Source organism: Staurois parvus, unplaced genomic scaffold, assembly GCF_062004578.1.
Source record: "Staurois parvus isolate SC_StPar_1 unplaced genomic scaffold, SC_StPar_1.0 ptg000464l, whole genome shotgun sequence".
Lineage (NCBI taxonomy): Eukaryota > Metazoa > Chordata > Amphibia > Anura > Ranidae > Staurois > Staurois parvus.
The window spans coordinates 2118161-2131637 of NW_028318260.1; positions in this window are offsets into that span (position 1 = coordinate 2118161).

Genomic DNA, 13477 nt, shown 5'->3' on the forward strand with positions numbered 1-13477 from the left:
TAAATGGAGTACAGCTTCCCTTTGCCAAGAATACCCAATCATATGCAAGGAAAATTTAAAAAAAAACAGGATTTTTGCTGGCACATTATTGGATGATGAAAGTCAGCAGGGCTTCTTCTCACTTACTAAGCTCTGCAGCAACTGCACTTTGCAAAGTTCACAGTCTATTTGCCTTTAGTAAATTAACCCCATAGTCTTTGACCAGACATAATAGTCAGCCCATATACTCTTCACTGCTGTCCTATTTGAATGAATGTATTATCGGCACCTAAATGGAAGATGACTGAGGGAACATGTTGGTAAAGATCACTTGCCCTCCAGAGGATTTACTTCCCTTCCTGACCAGGCCATTTTTTGCGATACGGCACTGCGTTACTTTAACTGACAATTGCACGATCATGCAATGCTGCACCCAAATTAAATTTACATCCTTTTTCTCACACAAATAGAGCTTTTTTTCTGTGGTATTTGATATCCTGTGCATTTTTAATTTTTTTTGCGCTATAAACAATTTTCAGAAAAAAAAACTATATTTTTGACTTTTTGCTATTAAACATGTCCAGTAAAAAAATTTAAAAAATCTAATTTTGTCATAAATTTAGGCCAAAATGTATTCTACTACATGTCTTTGCTAAAAAAAAATCCCAATACGTGTAAAAGAATTGGTTTACGTGAAAGTTATAGCGTTTACAAATTGCGGTATATATACTGGAATTTTTTTGTTTTCTTTTGTTTTTACTAGTAATGGCGGCGATCAGTGACTTATAGCAGGGCTGCAGTGGGCATTCAGACACTGGGGAGAACTAACTTGGTGTCACTGACATTCCCAGTGACACCAATACAGTGATCAGTACTAATAAAAAGCACTGACACTGTACTAATAGCACTGGGCAGGAAGGGGTTAACATGTGGGGCGATCAAAGGGTTAACATGTGGGGCGATCAAAGGGTTAACTGTGAGGCTGTGTGCTGTGTTTCACTGAAAGCACACTGCTTTGTATGGTTCTGCCATGTAGAGCCATACAAAGCAGTGTGCAGGAGCTGACAGGGGAGAGATCTGTGTTGTTTATACACAGGTCTCTCCCCCATCGGAGATAGGCAACGATCACCGGGTGCCGGAAAGTAATCACTGGCTGGGACCCGGTGATTGACAGCTGAGGCCACCAATGGCGGCGCAGGTAGGGTGTGGGTGCCCCCTACCTGGAACTGAGAAATTACGTATATATATACATAATTTTGTGCACCCATGCCGCCCTGTAGCAGTATTTCTGCTATAGGGCAGCGCGGAGCTGGTTAAGGCTAAGGAAAGAAGAGAAAGAAAAGGCTATTCTATACTATTTTAACCACTTGCCTACCAAGCACTTTTACCCCCTTCCTGTCCAGGCCAATTTTCAGCTTTCAGTGCTGTTGCACTTTGAATGACAATTGCGCAGTTATGCAACACTGTACCCAAACCAAATTTTTTTAATTTTTTGGACAAATAGAGCTTTTTTTTGGTGATATTTAATCATCACTTGGGTTTTTATTTTTTGCTAGACAAATGAAAAAAGACCAAAACATTTTTTTTAAAGTTTTTCTTAGTTTCTGTTATAAAGTTTTTGTAAACAAGTGAATTTTCTCCTTTACTGATGTGCGCTGATGAAGCTGCACTGATGGGAGCTGATAAGCTGCTTTGATGGGCACTGATGAGGTGGCACTGATGAGGTTGCATCAATATGTGTCACTGATGGCCATTGATATGCTGCACTGATGGGCATTGATAGGTGGCACTGATGGGCACTGATAGGCAGCACTGGTGGACACTGAAAAGCCTCACTGACGGGCACTGATAGCCAGCAGTGATGGGCACTGATAGGTAGCACTGATGGGAACTCATAGTCAGCACTGATGGGCACTAACAGCAAGCATTGATGGCACTATTAGCCGTACTGGTGGGCACTGATGGGATTACACTGATAATCAGGACCCTGGTGATCAGTGCCCTGATAATCAGTGTAGATGTCCCCTCTGAGGAATGCTACTTACCGGCTCTCCTCTTCTCACGCGCTGTCAGCGTGAGGAGAGGACTGCTGATAACTGGCATTTCCTTTTCACACTGTGATCAGCTGGGATTGGACATTGCTGATCACATGGTAAAAGGCAGCTCTGATTGGCCCTTTACTTGGATTCATGATCATATGTGTCTGAAGGACACAGAGATCACAGCTCGCACCCGGGGTGCACCCCTTGGGGGCGTGGTTCTGGGAAGGCATCCATGGGCGTGGGCTAGCCGACCGTGCTGTAGCCATCTTTTGGCTATAGCACAGTTGGGAACTGGTTAATTCTAGGGCAATTGGTAGTATTTCCTCATATCCAGTAACAGTTTGCAGCTCAGTTGTTCATTTGGGATTCAGAGTGCAAACTGACTTCCATTTTTGGAGTCAGGAAGGAATTGTTTTTCCTCTTTGAGACACAATTGACCAAAAATACCTTTGTGAGGTTTATTCATCTTTTTCTTTATCCACAGAACAGGGATTCCTCAAGCACACTTAAGGGAACTTCACATGTCAAAGAATGAGTTTAAATCTGGGCGTTTTATTTGGCTTTCCCCAAAGACTAAACTAAGAGTCATGCTCATTTATTAGAAGCATTCTGTAAATTCTTTTACATGTTGTTTTGCTTATTCCTATATAAGGATACTCATGTTTGGTGTACTACTCTACGGGCTATAAATTATTTGTACATTACATGCACAAAAAGTCCCACGACTTCAAAAGTGACTCTAATTCAGCACAGCTTCTATGGATCCAAATAGAAGAGGCTGATTTTACACTTCCAAATTGTAAAGCCTTCCATAAAAGTAGGCACCCTTAGATGTCTGGTATTATCTTTACTAGCCATAAAAGCCTTCTCTTTGCTCCTCTATGATTTTTGTTTTACTTTGTTACTGGGGCGTGATGTTCCCTAACATGGTGGCTAAGCCCTGGCAACTGCCATTTCACTGTCCAATGTGACCAGCAAGGGAACTCCTGTTGGAGCCTAAGAGGTTGATTTACTAAAGGCAAATAGACTGTGCACTTTGCAAAGTGCAGTTGCACTCAGCAAGTGTAGTTGCTCCAGAGCTTAGTAAATGACGTAAAGCTTCACTTTGCAAAAAATACCAAAGCACATGCAAGGAAACTATTTTTAGCATTTTTGTACATGATAGGATGATGGAGGTCAGCAGAGCTCCTTCTCATTTACTAAGCTCTGGAGCAACTGCACTTGCAGAGTCCAACTACACTTTACAAAGTGCATAGTCTATTTGCCTTCAGTGAATCAACCTCTTAGTCTCCAACAGGAGTACCCTTGCTGGTCACATTGGACAGTGAAATGGCAGTTGGCAGGGCTTAGCCACCATGCTAGGGAATGTCACCCCTAAGGCGGCAGTTGATAGATCATACACACCAGGGGCGGACTGACCATTTGGAAACTTGGGCACTGCCGAGGGCCCGGGGTCATAAGGGGCCCCATGAGATGCCCCTGGTACCTTTTTCATAGGCTTTTTTGAGTTTGGGCAAGGACACAGGGGCCCCATGATCCCCTATTTCCCGGGAGCCCCATGGGTTGTCAGTCCGCCCCGATACACACAAAGTCAAAGAAGGTTAGAATGAAATAATAGTATAATAACATAGTAAAACTAAATCTGAGAGCAGCACAGATGAAAGCAATAGCAAGCATCTTTAGTGCCTGCTTTTACTTGAGGAATGGGGAAGATAAAGGGGGGGGGGGGGTGCAGAGTTTGATTTTAAAGAACTGCTGCCCAAAATGAGATCATACTCTCCTTATGAAGAGTTCAGTCATGTTCTGCATCTGTAAAAATGATGATATTTTTTTGGCAGTTGTCCATATGTAGTACATTTTGAACTGGCAACCCTTCTGGGAAGTTTTAAGGATTGATCAATGACACAATACTTATTACATTTAGGTTTATCCCACAGTGCAAGGTTTATGTCTAAAATATTACTATATCTGCTTGTTCTGTAGACATGTACTTCATGCACAGTATGTTTTATACAACTGTGAAAAGTATACCTTATGGTGCCGCTCCAAGCTGTAGATGAAAGGAAAAAGATCAGACCCTAGGCAAGTGAGAAGAAGGGAGCATGAGTGATTCCAGCATCAACCAATACAAGTGAAGGGATAGATGCTGCTCAACTGACCCCAGGAGTCCAACATTAAGGAATGGCCTTAGCTGCCATTCTGGCCATGCCCACTGGTGCGTTTCGCCCCACCCACTGGGGCTTGGTCACAGAGGTCACACCAGAATGCCTTAACATTGGTCTCCTGGGGTCAGTTGAGCAGCATCCATCCTTTAACTTTTATACAATTGTACTACGTGGTTACAGAAGCTGTATAATTTTAGGCTATAAAACTACAAGTAAAGAAATCTTTTTACAGAAATATAAAAAGCCTTGGTGCCTGTAGACAGGTTGCCTACTTGTAATTAGTTCATATGCTGCCCTGGTTGCGAGGGCTAGAGTTAATGTGCTGTTGTTTCCCAGGTCTTTCGTCACAGGCTTTATAGGACCCGGCCCCCTAGCCTTGTGTGGATATAAAAGGGGCTTGGGTCTGGGTCCTAGTGTGCCTCCCGTGAAACCGAATCTGGAGTTCTGCTGTTAGGTCCTGGTCCTGTCTCCAGATGATTGCCTGCCTCCAGGAGCTGTATACCATCTAGGGGGACTGCTGGGACCTGTAGTCCATCTTGAGGACTCCAGCTGCTGGATACTGCCAAGATGGCATTAACTAAGCTTGGACTCTTTCCTATGCAGGTAGGCTGGGGTAGCCAGAAGCCTGAGTTAGGGATTAGGGTCGTCAGGGAAAGACTGCACTTTGTTTGATGTTGTAATGCTCAGATCTTTCAGTAAAGCTTTGAAACTTTTCCTTTGCCTGGTCTAAAGTTATTAAAGAGGTGTACACAAGTAACTGGAACACACATGGTATCCAGTATGGGTCAACAAGCACGTTGGAGTATGAAGACAGAAAGTGGTTACCAAGGATAACGAAGATTTATCAAGCAGCCTGTTGAAAAGAGTGTGCCTGTTACCTGTGAGAGGTGGGACAACCTCTTGTAGCGAGGGAGTTGTTGTCAGCATTAACTCCCCTGGTGGTCTATCTCCCATAGCAATAAGAGCAGATCAGTTCTCAGAAGTCCCCAGCCTGGGCGCAGGCAGGGAAGAGAAAAAGTTAAGTGAGTGCATACATGGAGTCCATGCTCAGTGCATGGCAGGATTCCATTCCGTTTCCCAGGAGTGAGTTAGTGGAGATACACTGGATAGGTGGAGAGGGCATCAGCTCTGCTTGTCCCCCCTAAATGCAACAAGTGACAGTAGTGGTGTACATGAATATGGAGCTCTTAACTAAAGCTCAGTCATCTGTTCAAGTGTACATGGTGTATGGCCATCCTTAAGTTAGACGTCCACCTTTAGGTTTAGTTATCCCTGTAAGCAACCTCTGCCCTGTACCTGGGCATTGCTGAACATAGCACAAGCAAAGGTACCCCATGTGCAAGACAGTGCCCTACTTCTAGCTGCCCAGCATGGCCCAGAAGAACCCATCCTGGGGTAGGCCTCCCATGTAACCCACATTTGGTGCCCAACAAGGAAGGGAACATGCAAGAAGTGTCACTCATTTGTCATTCATGCCTAAAAACATAGGGTATTGCAAGGCCTATTGGTGTTTACGTAGGGAGGTGCCTGTTGTAATTCCCTTATACACCACAATATGTCCCTATTCATTTGTGACAAATGCCTATAGTCTTGTTAGTCACATAGAAGAAAGCCCATTAAGTGTGGCTTATGCCTTAGGGTTACGTGGCAACCTTCCTCTGTCATTTGGTAAGGCAATATGTACTGTACATAAGTAAATGGGGGGGGGAGCCCCAGGATAGTAGGTGGGCAGCAAAGGTAGAAAGAGGATTCTTCCCTTTGTGAGGCAGCACCATGTGAGTGCAAATAGTGCTGGGGTCTGTGCTCCCATAGAGTAGGCACCTGAATTGCTCCCTGTGTAGAGGGTGAGGGAAGTGGATTACAGCCTATGGCACAGAACATGATTTTACAGTATAATGGATAGGTGCAAGGGTGGACATGGGTCTCTCTGAGAGGACTAGACATAACCATCAGAAAGTTATGATCCTTCAGGTAGGTCTGTGAAGTAATAGCTGCCACTGATATATCATATATATATATATATATATATATATATATATATATATATATATATTGTTCCGCTGATGATTTGTCAAGTGTTGATCATTCCCATATGGAAGAAAAATATATTTGAAATATATTTTAAAAACATTCTTCCCAAACATATTGACATATACAGTATGCTACAATTTGCTACAATTTTGGCCATATTCAATATATTTCTAAATATATATATATATATATATATATATATACACGGTATATATACTGCATGTTGAAATGCGTTTTTATTACACAATATATGAAAAATATTTTAAAAATACATTTCAAATATACTGTATGTCTTCAAAATACGGTATTTTTAAAAATATTTTTTCAGATATTTTGTAATATATAAAAAATGCATTTCAACATGCCGCATGTGTATATATATATATATATATATATATATATATATATATATATGGCAGAACACAATAGCACTGCATGAGGCAGTATGTTTGGAGGAATCAAGCGATTTCTTTTTTTCTTTCCACCCATGTGCAGCATCTATGGACTGCTTAATGTCACTATTAGGAGCTACCTAGCCCCTTTGCTGATTCATATACTGAAGCTATTGAAAGTGGCATCCTCCGAAGGGCACAGACTAGACATTTAGATTTTAAGGGGCATGTTTAAAACAGTGAATCTAACATTCACCAAGCAATTACTGCAAGTGAATCTCCCTGATGCATGTCTTTCCAATGACAGTGAATGATTCACCACCAGTGAATGTTTGGTAAAATCACATTCACTGCTTTATAAATCTGCCCCTTTGAGTCAGGCATTTGCCTCTAAACACAAATAGGTAAATTTTCAGAGCCAAGGAATATGTGGATTGGTAAGAACAGTGAAGACTCACAGAATTCAGGCACAAGCTAAACTTTTAGAGAAGTGCTGGCTGCTTGTTTGTTAGTATTTACCAGCTGTGGTCTCATGTCTGTAAATAGGCAGCAACACTCTGCCTCCCTAACTTCACTGACCACATGACATCCACCAGTAAAGAAAGAAGCCTATGTTCTCGCTTTTGCCCATTATTTCAATCCAGCAGCCTCCCAATATCTGCCTATGTGATGTCCCTAAGTAGTTGGAGCAATATATTCTCTTTGGTCCTTACAGGGGATTCAGGGAAGGACAATACAAGATTAGGGAGGTGTAGTGAAGAGGTAGGGAGGGGCAGACTGAAAACATGCGTGCAGGACTATGCAGGAGTAGCAGCCTGAATAAGAGGCATCACCCCGGCAGTTTTGAGGCACTTTTTCCTCGACCTGACCACTTCCACTGGGGAATTTTTTCCTGCCAATGGCATCAAGCATTTTATACTTCCACTGACCTCTTATGCTGGGGCACTATTTCCTCCCACTGACTGCAGTGTAAATTTTCCTCCCACTGACACTACGTTATTTTTTTCTTCCCACTGACACCGGGCATTTTTTATTTCCACAGACACTAGAGAACTTTTTGCACCCAGTAACACCAGCACATTAATACTGAGGCATTTTTTTTCTTCCAATGATATTGGGGGAATTTTTTTCTTCCCAGTAACACCAAGACACTTTTTTCCTCCTGATGACACCACATAATTGTTTCCACCCACTGACACAAGGATATTTGTTTTCCTCCAAGTGACACCAGGGCATTTTTGAGTCCCACTTGCACCAATTTTTTTTTTCTCCAAGTGACACCAGGGCATTTTTTTCCCCTTCAACTCACAACTGTGGTATTTTTCCTCCAAGTGACACTAATGCATTTTTTTCTCCCAGTGGCACCAATGCATTTTTTCCCTCTCAGTGACACCAATGCATTTTTTCCTCCCACTCACACCATAGCTTTTATTTCCTCCCAGTATCAGCGGGGCATTTTTTTCCCCCAGTGACACTGAGGCATTTTTTTCCTTCCAGTTACACCAGGTAATTTTTTTTACTCCCACTGACACCAAGACATTTTTTTCTCCCAGGACTACCAGGGTATCAATGTATTTTTGCCCCACTGACAACAGTATACCAGGCATTCTTTTCTCCAACTGATCAGCAATATAAATGGCACTTTGATAAATACTGCAAACACATACACTATATTGCCAAAAGTATTGGGACGCCTACCTTTACACACACATGAACTTTAATGGCATCCCATCCTTATCCTTAGTCCGTAGGGCTCAATATTGAGTCGGCCCACCCTTTGCTGCTATAACAGCTTCAACTCTTCTGGAAAGGCTGACCACAAGGTTTAGGAGTGTGTCTAATGGAATGTTTGACCATTCTTCCAGAAGCACATTTGTGAGGTTGAGCACTGATGTCGGACGAGAAGGGCTAGCTCGAAGTCTCACACCCAAAGGTGTTCTATCGTGTTGAGATCAGGACTCTGTGCATGCCAGTAAAGTTCCTCCACCCCCAACTCGCTCATCCATGTCTTTATGGATCTTGCTTTGTGAACTGGTCCGCAGTCATGTAGGAACAAGATGAGGCCATCCCCAAACTGTTCCCACAAAGTTGGGAGCATGGAACTGTCCAAAATGTCTTGGTATGCTGACGCCTTAAGAGTTCCCTTCACTGGAACTAAGGAGCCAAGCCCAACCTTTGAAAAACAACCCCACACCATAATCTCCCCCCACCAAACTTTACACATGGCACAATGCAGTCAGGCAAGTACTGTTCTCCTGGCAACCTGCCAAACCCACACATATCCATCAGATTGCCAGGCAGAGAAGCGTGATTCGTCACTCTCTTTTCATTGCACTTGGTGATGTAAGGCTTGGATGCAGCTGCTCCACCACAGAAAACCATTCCAAGAAGCTCTCTACACACTGTTGTTGTGCTAATCTGAAGGCCACACGAAGTTTGGAGGTCTTTCGCTGTTGACTCTGCAGACAGTTCTGCGCACTGTGAGCTTCAGCATGTGTTGACCCCACTCTGTCATCTTACAGTTGATGTTGTTTCCAGTTGCTTCCACTTTGTTATAATACCACTAACAGTTGACCGTGAAATATTTAGTAGCAAGGATATTTTATGGATGGACTTATTGCACAGGTGGTAACCTATCATGGTACCACGCTTGAATTCAATGAGCTCCTGAGAACGACCAATTCTTTTGCAAATGTTTGTAGAAGCAGTCTGCATGCCTAGGTTTTTTTTTTAACACCCGTGGCCATAGAGGTTATTGGAACACCTGAATCCAATGATTTGGAGGGGTGTCCCAATACTTTGGGCAATAGAGTGTATTTTACATAGTCCTGACCACTGTACTCTATACATGATATTGTATATTACATAGTGCTAACCAATGTATTCTGTAATACATATTTCTAATTAATGTGTTTATTGTATCAACAGTTGTTGACTGATATGTTGTTACCATCTTTTTTTTGGGTGGAAATTCTTTATTTTAAATTTTCAATTCAAATGAAGGTTACATACATTATACATGCAATAATTTCACAGATGTAGAACACAGGAGTTGACAATAACAATGGCGTAACAACTTCAAATATTAGATCTTATGAAGGCACATAGCATCTGTATCCTATCAAAAGTTTCCATCTGTTTTAATGAAGTCATTTTTTAAAGCGGTATTAAACCCAAAGGCAAGCATTTATTATATTGCAGCTTACTAATACTTAGATGTGATGGCTGTTTTAGTTTCCTTTGTTAGGCTTTCTTTCTTCTATTTTCATCTGGTGGTTCAGCCAGCAAGTCTGTTGTGCAGAACGCATCAGTTTGATGGGTTGACACAATCAGGGGCGGACTGAAAACTCATGGGGCCCCCGGGCAATAGGGGATCATGGGGCCCCTGTATCCTTGCCCAAACTCAAAAAAGCCTATGAAAAAGGTACCAGGGGCATCTCATGGTGCCCCCTACTGACCCCAGGCCCTCGGGCAGTGCCCGAGTTTCCAAATGGTCAGTCCGCCCCTGGACACAATTCATTTACCACTGGCAGGGGTGCTTATAATGGTCAGCTTTTATTTATTCATGTATTCATGCATTCATGTTTGGGTTTAATACGGCTTAAAGGTAGGCTAAAAAAAAGTGGTTTGCTCTCAGTGTATATTCTGTTTTGTTTTTTTCAACAATCCTTTAGCTTTATGTGCATCTGTGAGAAGCTCACTCATAGCACAAAAATTATAAAGCATTTTTCAGATGAAAGGATTCTTGCAAATACAGCATGTGCACTGCATACTGTGAGTTGACTCAGATTCTATTTAACCATGCATCCTATTTTTTTTTTTTTTTGCTGCGGCACATGTATCCATCTTTTAAATTCTAATGGTATGCTTCTCTGTCTGGAGATGTACTCTATATAAATGCAGTCTGCCGGGAAGGGGGGGTGCTTCTCCTGTGTCTGTAGTACAGAGACAACAAAATTAGCTCACTACCTTGTGGGCTGATGGTAGTTTAGAGCCTATTAAAAAGGAAAACCTATTCATTTACACATGGCTAACATGCAGTTCAAGCAGAATAATGAAAATAAAAGCCTTCTTTGTCATTTCGTAGGCTTAGTTTCTACTCTTTGCTCTTTGTGCAGGATGAGCTACTCATCTTGTCAATGCAATTTAAGGGAGTAGGCAGCCAGAATTAAGATGTCCATAGAGCAGCCTTTCTCAACCAGGGTACCCAGTCACCCTGGGGTGCTTTGAGGTTTCTTCAGGGGTGGCTTGGCAAAATGTCCAAAAATTGCCCAAAACATGTATACAAGCCAGCAGGTAGAACAAGCCTGCCTTTTAGTTACACAGAGCCAAAGGTTTTCATTGTGCACCATTACGACATTCTTGCCGCCAGTGTCCTGACAACCAATGACATCATCAGTTGATAAGGAGGATGTCAGCTGCCTGCAAAGCATCCTAGTTTGACCCTCCCCTTCCCCTCTCAGTCAGTGCTGGGGTCACATTAGCTCAGTGATGGAGAAAAACCAAGGGGGAAGAGAAACACTGGAATACTAGTCAGTACCAGTGTGCAAAAGTGTATTTGCTTTAGAAGAATAAATCAGCTCTAATGTTGGGTGTCCTACATGTGTGGATATTGCTATTAGAATAGTTATTTTACACTTTAGAATGGGGTGCCCTTTTAAAATTATGAACAGGCTTGATGCACCCCATTTTAGAATGGGGTGCCTCAAGACTGTCCATAATTTTAAAGGGTGACTCGGGACTGTCCAAAATTTTAAAGGGTGCCTTGACTGAAAAAAGGTTGACAAACACTGCCATAGACGGACCGAAACGTACCCAGTACAGCACAAACAGGCCGAATTTCAATCAGGCTTAATTTCAGATGTGACTTGAGTTGCACAGAATCACATGACAATGGAAATCACATTATTTTCAGAGGTATTGGTTCTCACCAATTCAATTCAGCATGGAGTGAAATTGAAAAAGGATCCTGTTCTGCTTTGGTGTAATTCCAGTACGATTTTGAATAGAATATACAAACCACATCCAAGTAGCACTACATAATCGTACTAAAAGTCAGATCAGAATCGGATCACAGTAGTGTGAACCAGGGGTGGACTGACCATTTGGAAACTTGGGCACTGCCCGAGGGCCTGGGGTCGGTAGGGGGCCCCATGAGATGCCCCTGCTACCTTTTTCATAGGCTTTTTTGACTTTGGGCAAGGACACAGGGGCCCCATGATCCCCTATTGCCCGGGGGCCCCATGAGTTGTCAGTCCGCCCCTGGTGTGAACCTAACCTCAGTGTGTGGCCATCCCTTTTCAAAAGAAGTTGATTGTTTGATCGACTTCTGTTGCAGGGATATGCTGGAAAACATTTGTCAATCAGCAGCTGCAGCCAGTTGTCTGCATCCACTGATAAGTGTATTCTGACAGCCGTGGGTGTTGGGGGAGAGGTGGGGGTTCCTCCATCCACCTTGTTTGTATGGATGGAGGAAACTGTTTTTTTTTTTCAATTCAGCCTGCTGGCTGAACAAAAAAAAAAATGCCTTCTATGACCAGCTTAACTATTCTAATGTACTTTTTGGTCTCCTTCACACTGCTGCCTAAAAACTGTATTTTTAGGCATACATGCATTTTTTTTTTTTACTGATTTACATGCAGACCATTGTTTTTTAACCGCTTCCCAACCGCCCTATAACAGAAGTACTGCTACAGAGCGTCACGGAATGCACAAAATCATGTCTATATACGTGATCTTGCATTTCTGGGTAGGGGGCAGGTGCGCTCCCTACCCGCACCGCTCTTGCCTCCTCGGCATGTCAATCACTGGGTCCTGGCCGCCGACTATAACATAACCATAACATAACTATAACATAAACCAATTAATTTACAAGTATTAGGATTTTTTTAGCACAGACATGTAGCAGAATACATTTTGGCCTTAATTTATGACAAAATTTGATTATTACATTTTTTTACTGGATATGTTTTAGAGCAAAAAGTCAAAAATATAGGTTTTTTTTTCAAAATTGTTAGTCTTTTTTGTTTATAGCTCAAAAAATAAAAAATGCAGAAGTGATCAAATACCACCGAAAGAAAGCTCTATTTGTGGGAAAAAGAGGACATACATTTAATTTATGTACAGCGTTGCATGACCGCGCAATTGTCAGTCAATGTAATGCAGCGCCGTATTGCAAAAAATGGCCTGGTCAGGAAGGGGGTATATCTCCTGGAGGGGAAATGGTTAATATGCTTGTACACACAGATGCATAAACATGCACTGCGTATAGATGAGTAATAAAATACAGAAATCTGTGTTGCTGGTCAGTAATTTTACACACGTATGCTCGCATATACGTATGTACTGTGTAAATTGTTAATTTGAAGAGGTTAGAATTGAATTCTCGGAGCTAGAACTTACTTTACATGCGCACGTGCAAATGCACACAAATACATTCAAAACGAATGCAATAAATGTTGGCCAGGAATACTGATGTTCAAATATCAGTACTATGTGCAAGTACCCTTTGGGGGGGGATTTAAGAAAACTATTGTGCACAGAATCTGGTGCAGCTGTGCATAGTAACCAATCAGCTTCTAACTTCAGCTTGATCAATAAGCTTCAACAAGAAAACCTGGAAGCTGATTGGTTACTAGGCACAGCTGTACCAGATTCTGTGTGCATTAGTTTTATCAAATCTCCCCTTTCTGCATACCTCTAGCTTACAGGGTAACACCCTGTACAGGCTGGGAAATGTATTGCTGGTCTCACTGACTGATTGATGCTGTTGTCAGCCGAATAATAGGATCTACAGTACCTTTCCTCCCTATAGGGATTGCATAACTCCCAACTTTATGGAAAAGAGGGACATATTATAGGCCAAACT